The sequence below is a fragment of the Lissotriton helveticus genome, chromosome 4_1 (genome assembly GCF_964261635.1).
Source record: "Lissotriton helveticus chromosome 4_1, aLisHel1.1, whole genome shotgun sequence".
In the NCBI taxonomy this organism is placed as follows: Eukaryota; Metazoa; Chordata; class Amphibia; order Caudata; family Salamandridae; genus Lissotriton; species Lissotriton helveticus.
Genome location: NC_136063.1, coordinates 182,896,154 through 182,915,189, shown reverse-complemented (window position 1 = coordinate 182,915,189; position 19,036 = coordinate 182,896,154).

Sequence of the window (19,036 nt, the reverse complement as noted above, 5' to 3'; positions counted from 1 at the left end):
GGTTCCCCCCGTAGGGTTGTGACCCATACCCCAGTAGCCAGCCACATGCCACACAAATGCCAGTTCACACCACCACCAGCTAAACATCAGACACACATACCTCGAGCCTGACACTAAACCACTCTCCACAGACACTGCCAGCCAGATAACAGCCAGTCCATTCACATCGCCAGTCAAACACGAGTTCTCATACATGCCATCCACACACACTGCTGGCCAAATGTCAGTCCACACACACACCATCATCCACATACACTGCCAGCCACACACCGGTCCACAGACACCGCCAGCCAAAGGCCAATTCATATTTGGCGTCCAGTAAGTAAGTAACTTTATTCTATTTTGCAAGAACATATATAAATAAACATAAAAACACACAAAAAATCTTTAGCTCATCTTAAAATCCTTACATAATAACATCAACGCATAAGAGCCATCTGAGAACAATACTGGCGTTTAGTGGTTAGGCGCACACTACCTGCCCCCCTCCTCCACTCCCCCCCATCACCTTCGGGTCCAAATTGCCCTACAAATTGGCCAATCTGCTGCCAGGGTGGGAAAAAACCAAAGGACATGCCAATTTCAAAATAGGGAGTGACCTTTGCCCAAGCAGCCTGTTCCCCGAGCATATACAAATATTATTTGGGGTGGGGGCAAGAACAGCCTAAAACGGATGATCTGATGCTTGGGGCAGAAACAAAGGAAGTGCCTGTTCCCCGAACATATACAGATAAATATTCCCCTGGCATCTAGTGGGTTTCCACCACCCCCTAGGAGTGTAGATCAGCCTAAAAACAGATGATCTGCCCACGGGGGACACAAACACAGGAAAAGTGACCTTTGCCCAAGAGGCCTGTTCCCTGAGCATATACTATTAAATATTTCCCTGGTGTACTGGCTTTTCGGCACCCGTAAGGCAGATCAGCTGTTCTGCTCCCTGGGGACAGGGGGAGGGGCAGAAACTGCCAAAATAAATGGCCAAATATTTTGCAGAACGACCCTTCCCGATATGCATAAATTCCATATCCCTGGTCAATTGCTCGCCAGCGTGTCAGAAAAAAAAACGTTCCTTTCTCCCCGGTGTGTCTCTTCAACCCTGATCTCTCCCCTAGCAAGGAGACCTACAAAAAACACAGACCTGGAGCCACAGCATCAGAAAACCAAAGGTTACCAGCACAACCTGGCTCCTTATGGTGATGGCACGGCGTGCACCCACTGACTTCATCACTGCGCTGGGGGTGGGAAGGGGGCACTTCCACTGCCATCCCTGGTAGGGATGCAAGTCTTTGGGCAACATGGCAGGCGCCACCGTTTTCCCTGTGGGGGGCTGCTAGGATGTGCCAGACACAACCTCAGCACTCGAACACCAGTGCTGAGGACGTGTCTATCACGTTGTTAGCACCCAACAAGTTAACACAGATTTCTAGAACTATGCTTGTTTTTTGTTAGTTTGTGAATTGTCATGGTGTTAATGTTTTTATTCTGTGTGTTTGTGACTGTTTTTGGTGATCTGCAATTACTGTGAGATTATATCTTCTCTGGTGTAATATAATATGTCATATATGTGTTGAATAGCAACATGTAGTTGCATGTGCAGCCATGCTCTATTGAAGTATTTAGCCACTGAAAACACATGCAAGGTGCCAAAACTAAGAAAGTGGGTTACTTCCTCTTCTAGTAAGAAAAACTCAGAGATGCTTGCGAACGTGAGTCACAAAGGAGCAACTTCCCTCTGCTATGTTTAATATAATTTTTTTTAAAGACACCTCCTTTCGCATCTAGTCTCTGGGCTGAAAATCATCTGGTCAGCCTCTCACCCATTCTGAACAGTGGCAAGTAGGCCCCTCACTCACTGTCTGTGCTCACTGGAGAAATGCTGACCATGTTCGATTCACAGAGTACTTCTTCACAGGCTGGATGGGTGTGGGCCCTTCCATGATATCCAGAAGAAAGCAGCAGTTGGGCAACTGGCTTCAGACAGTGATCCTCTTCTGGGCTTCAATGGCTTCAATAGCTGAAGGGCCTTAGGGTTGCAGAGGGACTTCTATACTCCAATCTGGTGCATCTTGGTGGCAGTCTTGCTAGGCCACCATGGGATGTGGCTGTGACAAATCCCTCCTTTCAGGTGGTGATTTGACAGCTGTGAGGGGCTTTGTGGGACTGGCGGCTAAGCCTCATCTGCTGCGCAGACTGTGCCAGAGCAACCAATTATTAATTTGGCACAGAGTGCCACAAGGCAGCAGCTTTGTGGTCAGAGCAGCATAGTCAGCTTGTCACACTGTGGGTCAGTTTTGAGCTAACTGTTCATTCAGGGGTCCCTAGGGCGGGAAACACTGGTTCACGGGATACGTCTTTGCTGGAAGCAGGGACTGCTTGGGGTTCCATCAATCAGGGCCATTGTCACACCAGTCACATTCCCGGGCATGCAGCAGATATCACAAGGCAATGTCAACTGCTTCTTCAGTTGGACAGGCTGATTGGGCACATTCAGACAAGTACCACAGCTGTGACAATGGGAATGATGCTGGTGGCTACCTGGGATAGTTCAGAAGTGCCATGGTTCCTCCACTGGGTTCAGTGACTGGCTCCCGGATGGGAGTATGCAAGTCATGCTTGTTGTGAGTCCCTTGTGGGTAAACCTCTGCACCAGGGTCAACCGCATCTGTCACACACCAGAAGTCATAGCCTCGTTTGTGGTTAGCTTGTACCTTCCATCTCACTGAAACAGGACTACTCAGTCATGTCCAGGACAAAGCAGTTCTTCCTCCTAATCCAACTCAGGTAATGGCCCTTCCACTGGTTGTCAGGAAGACATACGCTCTAGGCATGCAGTAGTCCTGTGGGAACTTTGTGGGGCCTCTCTCCTTGTCAGGAGAGAACTTGGAACTAGAATAATGAATGGTAAATTGGAACTAGAACAACACACGAGTCAACAGCCCCACTCTCACACAGGGATGGCTGCTATGGGATGTGGATTCTTGGTCTGCACTGTCAGAACTGGTTTGTGTTCTTTTTCCTTTCGTGTGTCCTTCTAAGGATGTCTTGCAGACTCAGTCTTTGTTTAGAGTGAAGCTCTTCACAGGAGTGTTGTTTCCATGCAGGAGTACCCACGACAGAGGCTCAAAGAGATATGAGCAGTCTGCACCAGACTATCAACAGTCTGGTACAATGATGAGGAAGAGAAAAAGGGCTGATGCCTTCGAATGGACTGTTCACACTCTGGCAACCGGAACTCCAGTCTCACTCTTCACTCCTATGCTCAAATAAACGGCTGTTTCAGGTAGACTAATTAGCAGACCTCTGAGTCAAAAGGACCAAATTTCTAGGAGGAAGCCTGTCTCCTCTTTCCCCACTTAATTGTCCGAGTTCCCTTTTTCCCGGATCAGGAATGCCAAAAATACACTTCCACTGTTTGTGCATCTGCATAGGCCAAGGACTTCCAAAACAGAATACACTGGCCTGAGTCACTCTGGCTCACTCTGATACTTCTGCTATGTATACAATCATTCTCAGACACAACCCCATTCATGGGATCTCAGTGGTAGGGTTCTGGGTTCATTATAGGCAGCAGAAATGTAGAAGTGTAGCTCATACTCGACTGATGCAGGTAAGAAGGGTCACTCTCAGAGGTCTTCAAACTGTGGGGCGCGACCCCCAGGGGGGCCCTGGAGTCCTGGCAAGGGGGTCGCGCATTCCCCAGCTTCACTTGTCTCTGCAATTCAAAACGTGTGCTTTCCTTTAGAAAAAAGAAAGCCCTCCCGGGACGGTGTGGTATCGGTCTAGTTGTTTCTGATACTGGCCGGAACAGGAAGTCCCCTTGCAGGCGACCATCTTGTAAGGCGCCGGACGGCTCCGAGGCAGTCACTTGTTCCCGGCACTCCGGGAGAATAAAGACTTCTCATCACACAAGCAGTGTCCTCGCATTATTCTTGAGGGGTAACCTCTTTATTACAATGGCGACGAGGCTGGACTGGAATTAGAAAACGAAGCGAAGCACAAGAAAAAAAAAACGAAAGAAACAGAAACGAACCCACATACAGGCAGAGCGGCGCTGAACCAGCACAGGCCAAGGCACGATAAAGTACGAGGGCACGCCCCTCATAGCAAAAGGCGCAGAACGCTGAGCGCGCACCAGCCGACTCGGCCCACCTTTCCCGGAGTGCGGCAGAGGGCAACAGACACGGCGGCGCGCCCCCTCCCTTCGCCCACGCAAGCAGGCCTCCAGAACGGCCCTACGAGGAGGGACACCCAGAGTCACGTGAAGGAGCACAACGGTGACTCGTAGTCCGCGGTAGAGGCGGAGGGGAGCACGACTAGTGACACGTGCACCCTGGACCCAGGACACGCTGGCGGAACAGCAGACAAGAGGTGAGGGGCCACGCAGAGTGGACAGGGGCAGACCGCAAACGGACACAAACGCAGAAGGAGCCGCGGGGAGCATCCGCAGCAGGGAAGGGAGCGAAGAAGACACCGACACCAGGCAAGCAGTCCACCTATCAACGCGGGTCCCGCCCAGGCAGGCCCGAGGGGCGCGAGCAAAATGGCGACTCCGTCCGCTTCCCTTGCCCACATGGTACCTTTTCTCCCCAAAAGAGGTGAACCCTCCATGCCGTGGGAGGATTGGAAGCGTTACTTCAAGAACTATTTGGAGGCATTTGTGGAAGAGAGTGAAGTCGCATACACAGAACAGAGAAGGAGGAAAATATTGTTACACAATCTGGGTCCAGAGGGCCTGAGGGTATTTGACACCATCGTCAAGGAACCAAGGGATGCCAACGACACCGCGGTGTTCCAACACGCCTTAGAAGACCTGGATGCGCATTACAGACCAGTGGTTTGCGTAGCCATCGACAGATACAATTTTTTCCAGTGAAGACAGGAGAGCGGAGAGACAGTCGATGAATACGTGGCGGCTTTGCAAAAGTTGGCACTCACGTGTAAATTCGGCGTCCTCCACGACGACCTGGTAAGAGATCAAATTATAATGCACACGACGAGCACACATGTCCAGGAAAAGCTCTGGGTTAATAGTGACGCCCTGCTGAAGGAGGTGTGGGCCCTGGTGAAGAAAGCGGAGATGTCCAAAAGATGCGCACAAGCATCCAGGAAGGACGGTGGAAGCGTACTGACGGTATGTCGAGTCATGTTGCACAACAAAGGGGACACTCCAAGACAGCGGGACAACCCCAGGTCGCAAGACCACAGAAAAGATCAGCATCAAGGCAGATCAACCCCGAGGGCAGGAAAAGGGGGAAGACCAAATTGCTACAGGTGCGGTAGCTCATCGCATTTAGGCAACGACAAAGCATGCCCGGCATTCAGGGCTAAGTGCGCTTTCTGTGGAGTGTTTGGGCATTATGAGAAGGTGTGCCGTCGTAAGCCCAAAGGGACCGCTATCAAATACATCGACCAAGAGCAGCGAGAAGAAGACGAAACAAGGACAGAGGAGGAAGACGGGGAAGAACTCCTCCACATAGACGCACAAATCCTGGAAGTTGGTGGTAGGGAATCGGACAAGCCGAAACTCGACATGCACATAGGAGGAGTGCCAATTGAGATGATAGCGGACTCAGGAGCCCCCATAACGATAGTCCAACGTCAGATATGGGAAGACAACTTCAGGCCAAGAGTGAACGAAAACTTACGCCCCATGGATGTGAGACCTGTTACGTACACCAGACAGAAGATACCAATGTTGGGATACTGCCCGTTGCTCTTCGAGTTCAAGGGACGCCAAGCCAACTGCAAACTCTACGTGGCGGAGAAGGGTCCCTCAGTACTCAGCTGGAAAGACCAGGGAGCCCTTGGCATCATGCTAAATCCAGGAGGCATCGAGAAAGTGTTGTTAATGGAGATGAAGGAGGAGCAGGAGGAGGAAGCTTGGCGAAGAGCGTACCCTGAGGTGTTCTGTGGTCAGATAGGTGAATTGACCAAGTTTAAACACGTCATCAGGCTTAAAGAAGGGGCACGGCCCGTCATTCACAAGGTCTGGAACATCCCGTTTCGATGTAGAGAAGCGGTACAGGAGGAACTCGACAGATTGGAAAGAAGTGGGGTGATCCAGGCCATAGAGAGCGCTGAATGGCTGTCACCTTTGGTGGTCGCCCAAAAGCCGAACGGAAAGGTGAGGTTGTGTGTAGACCTCAGGGAACTGAACAAAAATATCCTCATCGACAAATTCCCGCTTCCCCGCATAAGTGAAATGCTGGCCAAAACAAAGGAGGCCAGGTGGTTCTCAACAGTGGACCTGTCGTCAGCCTATCATCAGGTCAAACTCCACCCCTCCTGCAGCCACCTAACCTCCTTCATAACACCGTTCGGGTGTTACAAGTTCGTCAGAATGCCATTCGGACTGGCCTCGGCGGCTGCTGTATTTCAGAACCTGATGCACAAACTCTTTTGCAAGGTGGAGGGAGTCCAGTTTTTTCAGGACGACATCCTAGTTATGGGAAAGACCAAGCAAGAACACAACGAAAGGCTACACGTGGTCCTACGCACGTTGCAAGGAAGTGGGCTCACCGCAGAATGGTCCAAATGTAAATTCGGTGTGTCATCAGTCACCTACATGGGCCATGAAGTCAGCGAGAGGGGAATTGAACCAAAGAGGACCAACATGGAGGCAATACTAAATGCCCCTTGCCCAGAGAAAAAGGAGCATGTACGGTCATTCTTGGGTATGGCCGAATTCTATAGCAAATTCATCCCCAATTTCGCCACCAAGACACACTGTCTGCGCCAACTACTGAAGAAGAACGGATTCAAATGGAGCAAGGAAGAACAAGGGGAGTTCGATGCCTTGAAACAAGAGATGAGCAGAGCCATTCCACTCAAAGGGTTTGACGCAGCAGCGGAATCCATCCTCACCACCGATGCAAGCGACAAGGGCCTAGGAGCAGTGTTGATGCAGCGAACAGACGATGGGGCACTATCGACGGTCTGTTTCACGTCCAGGACCTTGGCTCCCACTGAAGAATGATTCAGCGTCATCGAGAAGGAGATGTTAGCGGTGGTATGGGCGATGGAGCGCTTCCGGCAGTACTTGTGGGGTGCCAAATTTCTGGTCCGCACCGACCACAAATCCCTGATAAAGGTCTTGACATCCAATGGCCACGCGCATGCTACACCAAGGATAGCCAAAATGATGCTACGACTCCTGGACTTCGTGTACGAGGTGGAATATATACCATGACCCCAGAACAAAGTGGCTGACTTCCTGAGTAGAGCAGCGGCCATGGAAGGGCCGCACGAGCAGGAGACGCCCGGATGGGACGGCTATGTGGTGGTGACGATACAGGAAATGGAGAAGGTGATCAGTGCGCAAGAGTGGGCGGAAGCCTACATGCAAGATGAGGAATTGGAGGTGATCAAGGTTTATGTCATGCATGGTTGACCGGAGAAGAGGCACCTGAAGGAGACGCTGAGAAGATATTGGGAGGTGAGAGATGAACTATCACTGGGAGAAGACCCCATGTATCTGCTCAGAGGAGACAAAATCATCCCTCCGAAGGGGCTCATTGAACACCTGATGGCCCTGTTACATGAGGGACACCAGAGGATCACAAAGACCAAAGCACTAGCCAGACAGGCATACTGGTGGCCAGCCATTGACGCCCAAGTGGAGAGATATGTGAGAAAGTGTGACTCCTGTTCCAAAGCGGACAAGTCCCAGACCATGCTAAGGCCACACTTAGGAAAGTTTCCCGTGCCGGGGAGGGCCGTGGGAGATGGTGTCCATAGACATCTTAGGGCCCATCCTGAACAGTGAAGGTAAACACAAATATGCCGCAGTCATGGTTGACAAGTACTCCAAGTGGCCTGAGGTGGAAGTCACGGACACGGTAGACACGGACATGGTGATATCGTTCATGAACACTGTATTCACCAAGGAGGGCAACCCCAAAGTCATAACATGTGACAACGGTCCACAGTTTGTCTCCGCCAAATGGGAGGCATACACAGCCAGAAACGGGATAGAGGTCAAGCACACTCCCATATACCACCCAGCGGGCAATGGTCAGGTGGAACGTTTTAATAGAGTGATCATGCGAACGATCCAAGTGGCCATAGACGACGGACAAGATTGGGAGAACGAGTTGCCCAAGATGCTGTGGGCCTACCGCATTACTCCATGAAGCACGGGCTCCAGCCCCTTTAAAATACTGAGAGGCAGAGAGCCGTTCACCAAAGACAATATTGCGTGGAGACACATGGTGGTACAAAGTAGGTGGTCACCAGCAGTGGTTAAAAGAAATTGGAAAGAGCACAGGAGACATACACTGAACATTTCAACAGAAGGCGGAACGTACAAGGAGTGTCACTGGAAAAAGGAGACTGGGTGAGAGTGAAGGTAGCCACCTTAAGACGGAAAGGAGAAAGCAAGTTCACGCCCCCCCTGAAAGTCATAGAGCCGTACACTAGATCAGCATTGCTCAGTGATGGCAAGATATGGTCGCAGGATAGAATGGCGATGTGTAGCACAATCCTGCAGTGGAGAAAGGAAGTGGACGAAAGCAAAGGAGGGAATGTCGATGCGATGGAAGGGGAAAGTCGTGAAGAGAGTCAAGAGCAGGTTGAAGAAGGGACACAGCAAGTGGAGGAGCAAGTGAGAGAATGTGAAGGGGACATGGACGAGAGTGGCACGGGATGGTTCGCAAGCAAGAGAGGAGGTGAGGAAGAGCGTATGGAAAGAATAAGTAACGGAGCAGAGAGACGGAGAGAAAGCTGCGGTCTGGGAGCCTCGGAGAGTGAACAGGTTGATGGAAGAGTGAGAACGAGAGCAGGAAGAATCGTGAGAACGCCCAAGAGGTTTCAGAACTACGATATGGACTATAAGTAAGATTGTTCTGTTTTGTTTTGATTGCAAAAGCATAAAGGAGGGAGATATGTGGTATTGGTCTAGTTGTTTCTGATCCTGGCCGGAATAGGAAGTCCCCTTGCAGGAACCGGAAGGCGGCCATCTTGTAAGGCGCCGGACGGCTCCGAGGCAGTCACTTGTTCCCGGCGCTCCGGGAGAATAAAGACTTCTCATCACACAAGCAGTGTCCTCACATTATTCTTGAGGGGTAACCTCTTTATTACAGACGGTGATTTAGATCGTTATCAGCTGCTCTCTGAATGAAATGAAAATGTAAAAGTGTAAACGATGCTTGGGAGTAGTTCTGGCTTATTTTTGTTGTTGTTAATTTGTTACTTCATTTAAATCTGTTTTCATTTATAAGCCCCGGGCTAAAAGAGGAAGCCTTCCTGGCAATTAGGCATAAGGACAGACTGGAGCCACACTAGATGGTAGGGACTATATTAAAATAGTTGCCACAAGAATTCATTCAGTAAGATCTGGCTTTAATTAATCCAATCACTCCAAGCTTGCTTTAATTTTAACTGCATTTAGACAGCCCTTAGTACCCCTGAAGAGGTGTTGAAGGGACAGCTATGGAAAAAATTTGCATTACAAACTTTGGCATTATTAAAGTCTACGCTTTAAAAGCACCATTTTATCGTAAAAGCATTTCAACCTTTTACAGCATTCTATCTGACACTGTGTAATATAAGTATGAAATAATGACTTACATATTCGCAGTGCTTTCTATCACAGGCTGTGACCTTGTAGCACTAATAATGCACATCACTAGTCTCCACTGAACAAACCAAGATGTAATTCTGTGGCTCTCAGCAGACCTCTGCAGTGCTTTAACTAATAGAGGTTTCATAATGTACTACAGTGCATTTTCCACTGAGTAACAACTTTTGAATTTATTTTCCATTTACTACGCTATTTTTATGTCGATACCTAATGGTAAAATACCTCAAAAACGTAAAGAAAATTGTTGCATCACTGTGACAAAACAGCGAAGCAACAGTTGTTGATAGTTGTCGATGATGAAGAGTACAAGGTTCTACACATTTTTGTCAGAAGGGGTCCTTATGCCTAAAAATGTTTAACAAGGGGGTCTCGACATCAAAAAGTTTGAAGACCTCTGCTCTAAGATCAGTACACGAAAAAGGGTGTGCTTTAACCACTGCACTACTTGCAAGAACCCATGACGGCACCAATAGTCCTGTTCCATTACTGAGGGTATGCCTGGTGCACCCTGCCAGGTAGAGGACCAAATTATATTAAAAGGCAGGCCTAGGCCTTCGTTCACATGATAGATTGATGCAATGCTGGGCCAAAACTCCAGAAACTAGGACACGAGATGCTCGCAGTTGAGCTTGCATGGCAGGGGACACGACTGTACATTATGCAGAAGACACGCTAGTCCCAATGGAAGGCATGACATCCTTTTCTAGATGTTGCTAAGACTTTGCAGCATTTTGATGAATGAGGCCCGATGGAAGAGTGGAAGACAGTAGAGTTCTCTTGACCTTATTGAGTAGCTAGATGCCATTATGTTAATGGTCCTTTAGAAGTGCAGCTTCATGCAATTTAGCAATTATTGCGCTGTGAAGAAGTGTCAAAATGAATCGGATGCTTTATGTCAATTTACATACAGTAGTATGCTATTTATTTCATTATGTTGGCTGTATGCATGAAATATAGATGTGTAGATGGTTCAACTTGCTGGAGGTTCTCTCCTGTTTCATTGCTCTGGTGAGGGATTAGAAAAGGTACTTTAAAGAGTTATATTCTTTAGTGCACAGTGTCAGCTTTTTTATTGGTGACAACCTCTATTCAACTCTGTTTAGCATGAAGGGACCCGGCGGAAGTGACAGGCGCAGCCTAGTCTTCCCCCAGGAAGTTTCATGCAATAGAGGAGACCAGACAGGGGATAGGTAGAGCCAGGGGATAGGGCGGGTTTTAGGGTTAGTACTTAAGGAATCAGGAGAGGCAGTGTCAGCCTCTTCCTGACTCATTCACACCACTAACAGAATTGGAAGGAAAATTGTGAGGAGGCTTTTCGACTGCATAGTTTGCTCAGGGTGAGGCCCAGAATGACACAGTAGGTCCCGCCTTGCACATCCTCAGTGCTGCAGGGCATGCGGTTTTGAATATGCCTGGTGTGTGTGGGCATGAGATGCCCGACTCATGCGGGGTTGGGCAGGGTAGCAGCTGTGACGTGACCTGTTTTACCGATGCTGGGGATGTCACTAGCAAAGACTGGGGGTGTGTGAAGAGTCACGCCGCCGGCAGAAGCAAAAATCAAATCTGTGCGGAGGCGCAGGGGCGGCCTTAGGCATGTGCAAGCTGTGCACCTGCACAGGGCCACCAAACCCCAGGGGCCACCACACCAATATATATCCTTAATATAATAATCCTCTGAGGATGGATACATATTTGCGTGGTGGCCCCTGGCAGGGATTTGGCGGCCTCCGGCTCTGTTCCACTTCCAAACACCCTGACCCCTCCCTGACCCCTCCCCTCTTCACTGGCCTCCGCGCTCCGCCCCGCCCGGACCCCCTCTTCCGGGGCACCCTACCTATGCTTTCTTCCCAGGGCCGCCATGAGCCTAGAGACGCCCCTGCGGGGCAGTCTCCCCATAAAGCTTGTACTGGCGGGTGGTCTGGGGCCAATGCATGGCACTGAACGCAAAGAGGGGTGGACCTAAAAAGAAAGCCGCATATCTGCTCCTGCTGTACCACCCAGGGGCCCGGTTGATTGTGCTGCATGTGGGACGTGAACTGCCCTGGGATTTTTATCTGCGAGCCAGGCTCCAGGAGGACTGGGGGATGCCAGCAGTGCCTGTGCCAGGCCTGCCCATTAAGGGGATGCAAGGAATGTGCCCTCAGCTCCATCGAGAGGATGAAGACAGAGCAGGGGGTTCAGGTAAGGTGCAGCCCTGGTGTGGGAGAGTCAGTGGGGCACAGTAGAGTTGAGATCCCGATGGAATAGTGTAGAACAGGTCGCTGGGCCAGGGCCACATCAGGAATATGTTAAGTGCTTGACATATGCTGGGGGGAGCTGGTGGGGAGACCCTAGGGCATAGTGGAAAGGGGCACTCATTTTGGGTGCCTGATGGAGGATAGGTGAGACCAGGGACTGCCAGAGTTAGTGCGGCTCGAGGGGTCGGTGATGCTGGGGGGCCCATCGGATTGGTGCAGATTGATGGATGAAGGACCAGTGATGCCAACAGGAGAGGCTTGCGGCCAGTTGGCGATGCCGATGGGAGGCAAGGCGGCCCTGGAACATCAGCCTGAGGAGGTGAGAGGGTCTGCGGCGGCCATCCCTACACCGTGGGTTCAGTGCAGCAGCACACAATCAGAGATTTACAGAGCTTTACACTGTGATGGAGAGTGACATGCCTGGGTAGGGGAGTGGTTTGTTTGCAAGGTGAGAGATTGATGCAAGTGAGGATGAGTTGGAGTGAAACTCTGGACGGTGGTGATATGTGAGTGGAAGGTGGACTGCATGCTGACGAGGATGTGGGGGTGCCAGCGACACAGAGCTATGGGAAGTGTGGCAACCAAAGGTACAATTGGTGTCTTTCAGAAGTAAATTGCAGACGTGGGAAGTACCGCTGGGAAGCAGCAGGATTTGCAGTTGATAAGGCACACATTTGTGGGGGGATGTTTTGTATTGGCTGCAGCATACAGAACCTGCCTTATCCAAACACCTGGTGTGTATCTACTCACTGAATGGCAAGAACACTATGTACCTTGTAGTGCCATGTGCTGTAGTGATACTGTTTTGTTCAACTGCATACACAACTTTCCCAGCTTTCGTACATACATGGTGGCTGCAAATAAATTGCAATACTAGGGTCCGCTGCCAATCACGGGACTTACATTTCCAAACCCTGTGTCTGAAAGTAGGTTCACATGAATTCCTTCTTAATGGTATGAACTGTCTTAGCTGTTTCCGATCCAGGAGTGTGATTGGATTTTAGGAGATATGCTTCAACTTGTTAATTTGATTTTTAAGCATCCTACAGTATTTCATCACTCTGATTAGTTCTATTGGTTTATTATTTCTGTTCCAAATGCTGTCTGTTTTCTGCCATTGCCTTACTTTTACTGTAGCAAGTGTGTTTCAGCAGTTCTTCTCTGGAAACATTAAAAGATTTATACAACACAAATTATATTACCACCTGTTGCTCCTCGATGTGGATTTTGAGAGCAGAGCAGTATATAACAGTTTCCTGGAGATTCAAAGTGGCCAAGGGAAAGGTGATGTGAGGGATGCTTGCAGTATATCCATAGAAATACTGGACGAACTTTTTAGAGAAATAATGTGCTTGGATGTCTGTGACGTGAGATTGAGGAATTGCAGGTGCCATTGGTTTATGACTAATTGGTTAGGTGAATGAATGATAACCATATTCTGAAGCACATAGTGATAATTGCTGAAGGAGTTAAGTAGAAAGCTGATTGTGTAGTGCAGATTAAAAATGGCAGTGATCACACTGTCAGGATTATTCATACACGTAATTTACACTTGCTGGTAGGCAAATAAAGGATAAAGGGAGGTAGAGTTTTAGGAGCTGTTTATGAGTGTCAGAAAAAGTTATGTATTTTTAAGTTTGTTTTCTTTGTGTTGTAGTTGCCTATATCGTTTGTTAAAGTAGTTGTAATTTTGTATTGTTATTAAATAGTTTTTTTTGTATTAGAAAAGTTTAGTTACTTTAGATTACTTTCCTTAATACTTATTATACATTTAAAGTTTATTATACTATTGCAATATTTAATAAAACTGGCAGTTCCTTGTTCAGGGACTGTTAACATGCTACTACATGTATATGCATGCCTATATCCTACAGAGACTTGGCAATGGAGAAGCCAATTATTGTGCTATGCAGGTATGGTTACTTGCGATGCAACAGTGAGGTGTTGCATGCTGTTGTAAAGGGAAGTGTGATACAAGAGAGAGAGTTTGACTCAGGGAGAAGTGCATGTTTATACTCTAATACACACTGCTATCAACTGTTGTGCACATCCAATTGGGTGTTGCCATTGGGAGGCAATTTAAACAGAGGTATATATGTCTCCACAATGAAATACAGACACAAAATGTCCAAGACACAGCTTTGAACAGAGAGGATACTCCATTTTATACTCTACTATGAATGTTAAAAAGCCTTTTAAAGCGCACGAATACCTTACGGTGTCTTGGCGCTGAACTATAGGAAGGCCTATTGAACGTAGAGAAGGGGGAAATTATCATGAAAACAGCCAGGTCTTTAGCTTTTTTCTAAAGGCAAGGAGAGAATTAGCATCTCTCATATCAGCAGGGAAAGTTTTCCATAGTTTAGCAGCACAGTGAGAGGTGCTTCGACCTCCCCAGCACACAGTTCGAATTCTAGGGATTGACATAAGTTTGGTATTTGTAGACCTTAATTGTCTGCCTGGCTGATACCATGAAAAAAACTGTTTCAATGGTACCTGTCCTGTCCCATTCAGAGTTTTATAGGCAAGACAGAGTACCTTACATTTAACACGTTGCCCCACAGTCAGTCAATGTAGCTTACGGTTTCCTTCTGTAACAGATTGATGCCTAGGAATATACAATAGAAGCCTTGCCGCTGCATTTTGCACCATCTGTAATTTCCTTAGGTGTTGCTTCTGTAAACCAATATATAAGCTGTTACAGTAATCAAGTTTGGGCAGCACCAAGGTAGTCACAATTGTTTTCCTAAGATCATCTGGAATGTATGGTAAGACCTTTTTAAGTTTCTTCAATAAGAAGAAGGAGGCTGAGACAGTAGCATTAGTTTGTTGTGCATAGTTAAGTTTATTATCTATCAGCACTCCAAGGTTTTTGGCTTTTTTTACTGGTTCAGGCGTCTGTCCTAATTCAGTTGGCCACCACAGTCTATCCCAGTTAGGTTGGAGATTACCAAAGATTATCACTTCGGTTTTATCCGAGTTTAGCTTTAGACAGTGTCTTCCCATACAAAGGCTGATTTCCCTCATACAGTGCAGAAATTGTAGTACTGGGGCCTGCATATTTTTATATGCTCCGACGACGATCTGAGTGTCGTCGACGTAGGATGTCAGATTAAAACCAAACTGCTGTATCAATTTCGCAAGATCAGACACATATGCATTGAACAGTAAGGGACTAAGTGATGAGCCCTGGGGAACCCCACAAGGCAGTACATAAGGAGCAGCATGGTACTGGTCAAGAACCACAGTCTGTTTCCTATTCATCAGGAAAGATGCTAATAAAGTAAGGGCCTGGCCCTTGATCCCCATGTCTTCAAGACGCATAAGCAATGTACCATGGTGCACAGTATCGAAGGCCGCAGTTAAATCGAGGAGAATCAGAGCAGCGGCACCACCCTTATCCATTACTGCTCTGACCTCCTCGGTTGCCTTGATAAGGGCTGTCTCGGTACTGTACCCTGCGCGGAATCCAAATTGGCTGGGATCAAGTAGGTCATTATCCTGCATAAATTGAGCAAGTTGGTTATTCATTATTTTCTCAACCACTTTGGCAGGAAAAGGAAGCCTGGCAATAGGACGATAGTTGCTAGTAATAAATTGTCCATATTGGCTTTTTTTAACAACGGGAGAATAATTGCATCTTTCCAAATATTGGGGAATGTCCCTGTCAGAAACATTTCATTGAAGATATTAGTCAGAATAGGACATATCTCCCCTGCAATGTCCTTGAGAACTGCAGGGGGACAAGGATCCAAGGGTGATCCAGATTTAGTGTCCAGAACAAGTTTTTTAACCAGCTCGCTAGATACTTGTGGAAAGGTCAACAGCTCATTTTTATTTCTTTGAGTCTCCATAATGGGAGGTTCTTTAGCTATCGTATTGGGGGTAATGATGAAGAGGTTGTTTATATCATTAACCTTGTTCCTAAAAGCACAGGCAATGTCATCACATAAAGATTGGTTGCTCACTAATGCTGAGCTATTAGAGAGGGTAGTAAGCTTCTTCACCACCTGAAACAATTGTTTTGCCAAATTTTTAGATGATTCTATTTGTTCAGTGAAGAATATCTTTTTCTCGGTATGCAACAGCTTTTTAAAATTAGCTAGAGCATGTTTATAGCTATCTTTTGCCTCTGCTTCATAGTTTATTCTCCAGCGCCTTTCCAATCTGCGACATTTTGGTTTATCCAGACGCAAAGCTTCCCTAAACCAGGGGGCAGAAGGTTGGCTCCGATTCCCAGAGTTTTTACCTTTTGGCACCGTTACCATAAAGGCATTATTCAATCAGTCGGAATAATCCTCTACTGCTTGATCCACTTGAGTGCTCTTGTTAGGCCGTGTCTGATTGAGTTGAACTTCAAGCATTTTAATATCTATCTTTATTCCAGGCTTTAAAAGGTTTTCCCTGTGTTGTAATACTAATGGCTTCTGGTATGATTTGGGAAGGGTGTTCGAATAAAACCAGAGAGTGTTCGGACCAAACAGTAGGGAGAGTATTTGTAAAAATCACTCCAGGGACTGATGAAAAAATACCGTCCAGGGTGTGTCCTGCCTGGTGAGTAGGTTTATGTACCAACTGGGCAAGCCCCAGTGTATGTAATGTTTCCATAAACATAGTGGTTTCCTTATCTGACGTCGACTCAAGATGAAAATTAAAGTCCCCCAGGATAGTGAACCTTTTGATGGTAAAATGGGGTTCTAGTAGGGAGTCTAGATTGGAGAGGAAATTGGACCTTGCCCCTGGTGGGTGGTACACTAAAGTACCCCTAAAGGAGTTTTTAGGATTTAATTCTATTTAGAAGTTCAGTCCTTCTTAGTGGGGATTGAGCACTGAAGTAAAAGTGGCTTTGAGATGTTCCCGGTAGATAACAGCAAGTCCGCCCCTCTCTTTAAAGGTCTATCGGATCTGGATGAAACAAACCTGCTTGGCACCGCGACCACAAAATCTGGGTCGGAAGATGGATCAGCCCAAGTTACGGTAAGAAATAATATATCCAGATTGTGTTGCATGATGGTATCCGCAATTTCTATTTTATGTTTGGCCATTGACCTCACATTAATTAGACCACAGCGGCTCTTTGTTTGACTAGGGGCCTGAGTTACTTTCTTGGTAGGCTGAGTGGTGGCTAGCACGCCTAGTTCTGTCAGGGACACGTAAAACGGGAAGTTCTCGCTCCATTATCCAACCTGTGTCTAAAACAGCATTTAATTCAATTAGGCATGTTTAGTGTGCGCAGCTCCTTGCCAGAATAACGCACGACATCTGGGGCAACTTGGCCAGGGGTTGTGGCACTGGGCCCGCTACAGGCATGGACGGGTGCAGACGGTCTTGCCGTTGGCGCGCCCGCTGTGCACGTCCACTGCGCGTCCTCTTGATGAGTAATTTATATCCCGTGGTGGTGGAAGACTAGTCCGCTCACCACAGGAAGTCGGAAGTTCTGGCCGGCAGAGCCGCCGAGACTGTTTCCGGATCACCTGCCCTCCGCACAAACAGCACACAGCTGCGGCGGACCGGGGCGTGATCGATGCAGGGGAAAGGTAAAGGTTACACAAAAGAGTTAAAACATCTCCTTAATGTGCAAAACCGCAGTGCAAATACGCAAGATATCAGTGCGAAATGTGGCAAAGAAAGTACCGGTCGCTGTATAAGTTAGGCCCATAGGAATCAATGGCAATTACCGAATCGGTAAATACCGATTCAGTAATTACCGAATCTTAACGATTCAGTAATTTTTACTGAATATTCACCTACATAGCATTTACCGATTTGTAAATACTGAATCGGTAAAATTCTGTATTTACGAATTGGTAAATAACATTTACCTACATCTAGCCCATAGTCTCTATAGTTGTTATGCAAGACAGACTTTTGATCATAAAGGTACTTTCAACTCTATACTTTACTTGTTCATCTGTTCACCCAGGAAGAGCTGTGACCAGAAAGGTAAGCCAATTTTCATACCCTAATTTGCACATGCATTATCCAAAAGACAGGTTGCAGCAGAGAGGTCAGTCTCTCTCCACTATACTATGCAGAGTTATCATGCAATAGTGTTGTGTCAGGAAACAGGGTAATTTCTCCCAACAGCCTACTATACATACCTGTCAGCATGAGAGAGAGTCATTTTTCTCAAAACCTACTGCTGATACCTCTTACCCTCGTAAGATGTGTTAGCAGAGAGGCAACTCCCTTGCAATGCAGCACTGCATATCCCTGTTGTTCTAAGGAGAGGTGTGAGCACAGAGGCCACTGGTACACTATACCGTACAGTACATTCAAGTTGTCCTGTAGAAAGGTGTTAGTGCAGAAGACAATGTTTCCCTACAACCTACTTTACATATATGTTATGCTGGGAGATCTGTTAGTGGACAGACAAATCAATTTCAACACACCAATATATATTAGTATTCCCCTGTGGAGAGGTGTCAGTGGGGGGGCAAGAACTTGTTAAACTAAGCATAAATAGTGAGGTCTGACATATGGATTGAGTACCATCTCCATCTGAATCGTGCCAGCTTCTCGCAAGAGTCACCAAGACTGTATTTCTTTTATAGGGTACAGCAAGAACAGAAAACTAGCAATAAATAGAAAATATCTTCTTGATAGGAAAGGGGAGAAAAAACAGAAAAAAAGTTTTTAAAAAACCATACTGCCAAGGTGGACATTTATGGTCTTGGACAAGATTGGCCTATGCAACCCTGCTCCTTTCAAAAGAAAAATGTATCTGTTTGCATAAGCAGCAAAAAAGGGCTTTGTTCAATTAAGATGGGTTGTTATCTGCTTCAGTTTGAGGACCTGGACAGGCACAGTGTCACCAGGTTCAAAAGACGTGGATGCCCCTGAGGAGTTATCAAGCTCTGCAGCATGAGCTAACTTAGCCCAAGCAAAGTGTTGAGGGTTGATAGTTCGCAAATGTCGCCATGTCTCTGTGGTACTCGTGCTGTATTGCTTGAAGCGGCTGCCCATTCTGAACTCCTTTTTGCATAATTTATATGTGACATATTTCTCAGATACTTTTTTCCTACCTGGTCTCACTTAAAAACATTTCCACTCCAAGGACTCCTTGGGTTGCTGAGCTGACTGAGTTATAGGAACAGCACTAGACCATGTATCTGAACCTGCGGATGACATTCTAGTGACAGAAAATCAGCAATATCAGAGAGGTAGCGAAACACGTCAAACAACATATGGTCCGGGATGCCCGCCACCCCTTCCACCA